The sequence below is a fragment of the Lygodium microphyllum genome, chromosome 1 (genome assembly GCF_053477565.2).
Source record: "Lygodium microphyllum isolate KBCC chromosome 1, Lygodium_microphyllum_v1.1.10, whole genome shotgun sequence".
In the NCBI taxonomy this organism is placed as follows: Eukaryota; Viridiplantae; Streptophyta; class Polypodiopsida; order Schizaeales; family Lygodiaceae; genus Lygodium; species Lygodium microphyllum.
Genome location: NC_141135.1, coordinates 118,196,563 through 118,202,129, shown reverse-complemented (window position 1 = coordinate 118,202,129; position 5,567 = coordinate 118,196,563).

Below are 5,567 nucleotides of genomic sequence, written 5' to 3'. Positions count from 1 at the left end.
ACAATGTAACGTGTCCGCCTGTAATCTTCAGGACACGTCTTGGCAGTCCATCTAAAAGGATGTCTAGAAAGCTCCACCCGGTACTCCCATGGAATTTCACGGGGTTTGCGATCTAGGACTTTGTGTGTCTGCCACATAGTGGAAGTATTCTGGCTGTTCCCACTTACGACCCGACCACATGAATCAGGGTTTTTTCCTAATGGTCATTTTCTAAATGGCAACTAGCATGAACCCCAAGCGAACTACTTTACGCAGAAAGGCTAGGGTCGAAGTGGATTCATGTTGCACTTGGTTCAAGGAGAATAGGAAACACGAGGGATGCAAGGCTCGACCTCTCTACCATAAGGCATAGTCCCATTCCGTTCCCCTAAAACAACGTAAATCAAGATTATTATAACTTAGACTCTAGGTCAGTGCCCTTGTTATTTGTGTCCTTTGAAAATGATCTTCTTGCTATCCATCGTGATTGAGAAAAGTTCCTGGCCAACCGGGACCACCCATCCGTAGGACGGACCCATGGCCACATCCATCACACTTTTCTCAGGTTTTTTTAATTATCTAATTACCTACCACGTTTAGTTGGACATGCATCATACAACTTCCTTAATTAGTCTGTTAGGCACTGGTTCCTTTATGTAATTATAGCACTTGACATAGAAAAACAATGTCAAACAAGTTCATTTTCAACAGCTTATCATATTTATCTTTGGAATACATTTATAACATCCAACCCGTAGGCTTATCCATAATCCGCCCAAAGGCTATCCACCAATCCACAGGGATTACTAATCCAAGATTCCGCCCGTAGACTAGTATGCGGGCCACGAGATCCAATCCCGAGTCACATTGGCCTCTTGTACAGGGCCCTGAAGGCAAGGGATTTACCACCAGAGCCCCCCCTGGCACCCAAGCGTCCTCCTACTCCAAGTAGCGCTCAACGGAGAGACCTCTCGTAGCGGGTTTGGTCTACCTTCCCGGCGTGGTTAACAACCCCCTTGGTTAGGGTCAGGCAGGTAGTCGGGGGTAACTGAAGCTGCCTGTCCCTTCAGGCCTTCAACGTGAAGCATTAGATATCTTTTCATCCTTTAATTCTTTGAACAAATAAAGCAAAACAGTGCTCTAAAAACTATTACAAGCACAATCACTTCCATTGGTTGTTATTTTGGCGAACTGCTAAGAAGTGAATCCTTCTTTCAGAATGCATTCAACATTCAATTCGGGATCAATTGCGACTTGGCAAGATTCCCAAGGGTTTGTTTGTTAACCCTATATCCTTGGGTTAGGACTGTACCCTATTAACCCGACTTAATCAATACCTTAAGTTCAATTAGCGGTACATATGTTATTCCAATTTACTGATTCGTCCTTTGCTTCCAAGTAAATATCTAATCCCCGTATCTTGGTCACTTTACCCAAGAAAGGTACTATATCAGGACGATTATTCATCCTCTTGCAAGATAAACTTGTGTGAGAATCTGCCAATCTTATTCCGAGGAATTGACCATTCCCTTGTGATCAAATCACAAGATCATGCGACTCTGTAACTTGTTGCACGAGTGTCACATCTAATCCATGGGCTAATTTACCCATCAACGCCATCTTCTAATCACGGTATCATGATTAGATAGGAAACAGGGTTCGGGTGTTTTCATAACAATCCGATCGTGATTGCACTAGGCTGACATTGTCGGTCTTAGGGTTCCAAATTCAAATCGAGTTTCATCCTTTTAGTGACCGATCCTTAGGGAGTTTTAGCTTTGGCAATAAGAGCGATTAGGTTACGACCTCAACATCCTAAACCCTAGTTATCTCTTTGGGATATGTTGCACTAAATCAACCCTTCCTAAACGAGTACCTTGCGGTTTAAGGTGTTTAGGTTTAAACCAATTTACTTGTCTATTCTTGAATATATTTACGATACCATTTTCATATTCACATAATGTATTGCCTATGTATGAGTAGTTTTACAATCCCTAACTTTTCTGACTAAGTTCAAAGCATAAGTTAGGTTATGGCATAATTCCTAGTGATCCTTCAATAACATGCAATCAAGTTTTATGCTACTAAGCTTTAGGGTTTTATGTTTGTATCATGCAGCCTTTTCTAACAATTATGCAATTGAAACGATATTTATACCAATTTACTAGAGTTATGCAGCTCAAGAACCATTTCATGCCTTGAAAATTCCTACGGATTATTAGCAACTTTCTATAACAAATCATTGTGAAGAAGAGATGTCTAATAATGCGACATGGGATTTATACTTTCCATGCCTAATTGAAGTGTACAATAATAACTTCAAAAAGATGATCTTTAATTCATCTAAATTCGTTATTGTATTGCACATAACAAATTGCTAAAGATGGATAGATGTCTTATGTCCTTTCATTCATTCCATTGGAAAAATACAAATGATCGATTCCTTGATCGAAGTTATTTCCTTTAATTTAGCCAAGGTATTTCAATCGAAAAGAAAAAAACATCCTAATTTTTGTAAATGAATCATGCACAATTGAAATATTACGACGTAAAACAAAATTAGGAAGAAAACCTGGACTGGTGGTGAAATGTCCACATGGATCTTAGGAGATAATCCTCCTGCGTTTGCACCTTGTGCCTTCTTAGGAGCCATCGCGAATTCGGCCTTTTTGACTTGGACATAGATTGATGATCTTGGCCGTCTCCTTCGCATGCCAAACTTCCTTTGTGATTCGGCTTCCTTGAATAATTTCTCCATCTTTTGGAACCGGCTTAAGAAGGCCTTAAAGGCTGCCTCCATGAAGTAGGGAATGGATTTGAGAGGGTAAGCTTTTAAAAGGAGACCAGGGTTATAAGGACCAATTTGGGAAGGCTCATGGAAGTCCAAGGGAGTAGTTTTAAATGGGCTTTGTGAAATGCTAAAAGGGGGAAAAAGGTTTAATTCCCGGGATAAGTCAAATTCTAAGGGGACTTGGATGGAAATTTCCCGGAAAGGGGGTTAGGTGGAAATTAGCAAGGGAATGGATGTAAAAATCCCGGGGTGAGACTCCCTTTGTGTAAGAATGCAAGGGGGGGAAGGGACGTGAAAAAAAACTCCTTGTGAAGGGGTTAAATGACTTTAAGGAGAGATTCCTTGTGGGGAACCCAAGGGAGGAAAAAGGGCTTAGCTCCCGGGGTAAATGAACCTTTTAAAGGGCCTTGGGTGAAATGAAAAAAGGGGGAAAGAGGGTGCTTGTGAAGACCAATAGAAAGGGGGTTCTAAGGGACCCCGGGGTTAAAATGAACCCTTGTGGGACTTGCAATATGAAAGGGGGCTTAAATCCCTCCCCTTAGAAGCTTCCAAGAAGCTTCTGTGGGGGAAAAAAGAAGAAGCGACAATTTGCTTATGGCAGCTTGTTGGCAAACCAAGGCAAAATGGGGGCCGTGGCGGGTCTCGGCAGTGGTCCTCCCTCACGATGCGGCGATGTTACACTCTCCCAGCTTTCCCTCTCTCACACAGCTACATCCGAATCTCACAACCTCCTCCCTATCTCATTTAATGGTGGTAGTAGCTGGTGTAGTCTACCCTTCTCAGAATCCCCTCTCTCCTTTAAGCTTGGCGGAGTCCGATTTCTCCCTCAAACTGGCGGCATCACGGCTCCTGGCTCCTAGCTTCTGGCTCCCATGGCGATGGGTTTTATAGGGAGAGAGAGAGGTACCTCCCTCCCTCCACATAGCCAGACGCATGGCTATAGCCTTCCCTTGAGCTCCAACAAGGATACTCACTCATCCCGCCTCCCCTCCCTCTCCTCCAGCACGACCGTTGGTTGGGGGAGAGAGGAATAATTTTTTAAAAAATCCATTGTTCCCAAAATTTATCCTTTTGGCCTCCTAAGAGGAGGTTCATTTGAAGAATGCGGTTTTTAGGAATCGGAATTATTACATTCTCTCCCCCTTGGAGGAATCGAGATGTCCTCATCTCCAGATAAACTGGGGATATTGATGGTTGAGAGTGCTTTCATCTACCCAACTGGCATCCTCCTCGGAATAATCTTTCCACTACACGAGGCATTCTCTCAAGGTTCTAGATCTCAATTGTCTCTCCCTAACATCTAGGATCCTATCAGGCCTTAGTTCAAGGAGTCCTTGACTAGGCATTACAACTTGTTGGTCATCAAGTACATGGTTAGGATTAGGTACATACTTCTTCAATAGGCTGATATGGAATACATTATGAACCTTTAGGTTCTCAGGGAGTTGCAATCTATAAGCATTAGGTCCTAGGCACTTGAGGATCTTATATGGTCCACAATACCTTGGACTTAGCTTCTTGCAATCCCCTAAGGATAGAGAACTCTTTTTTGGGCGTACGCGAATGAAGACCATGTCTCCTTCCTCGAAGATTCTATCTTGACGCTTCAAATCTGCGTATGCCTTTTGTTTATCCTTGGTGGCTTGGATGTCATGTCTTATTGACTTTATTTGGTTATCCATCTCTTCCAACATCTGCCTTGAAGCTTCAACCCTTAAGGTTGATCTAAGAAGTTTAGGGAACTTTGACAGTCATGACCATACAATGCTTGAAAAGGGGTCATCTGAATGCTTTGTTGGTAAGAAGCATTGTAGGCAAATTCAACCAAAGGCAAGTATTGAATCCACCTTTTTGGTTTACGACAGCAGTGTGCCCTAAGCATATCCTCGATGATTTGATTGACTTGTTCCATTTGACCATCAGTTTGGGGATAGTAGGCTGTTCTAATATAGAGTTGAGTCTCAATGGCTTCAAAGATAGCTCTCCAGAAGTGTGATGTGAGGACAAAATCATGATCACTAATGATTCTTCTCGGTAACCAATGTAGCTTGAATATCTCCTTGATAAATAACCTTGCAATGTCTTAGGCTTTATAGTTTGTCTTTACTAGAATAAGGTGTGCAACCTTAGTAAGCATGTCAACCATGATGGAGTTGTATCCTCCCTGAACTTGGGGTGGGCCAACAATAAAGTCCATACTGATGAATTCCCATTTCATTTGGGGAATGTCAAGTGGTTGCAACTTTCCTGGCATTTTGACATGTTGGGCTTTGATACGTTGACAAGACAAACCTTAGTGACATATTTGAGAACGTCACCTTTAAGCCTCTCCCAATGGTAGCTCTTCGTAATTGCATTGAGAGTCTTGGCATAGCCAGGATGTCCTGAGAAAGGGGAATCATGAGCTTCCCACAATATCTTCTGCTTAAGTGACTAGCTTTCCGGTATACATACTCTTGTTCTATAGTAGACAAGTCCACTATTGATAGAGAATTCATGATACTTAGCCTATAGCTTTTGCTCCTGGTCCTTGATAGGGATCTCCCTTAGCATCTTTTGATAGGCTGGATCATGGCATGCTTCTTCTCTAGCCAGCTCAAGTATTGGATTGTTTGGCATAGATACCTTTGTAGCTAGGGATCTAGCTATTGATGGATTTTTCAAGATTAGAGAATTAAGGAATGCCTTGCAATTGAGTGCATCAGCAACTACATTCTCCTTTCCAGGTTGGTATTTGATTTCAAAGTCATACTCCTCAAGCACTTCAATCCACCGACATTGCCTCATGTTGAGTTCG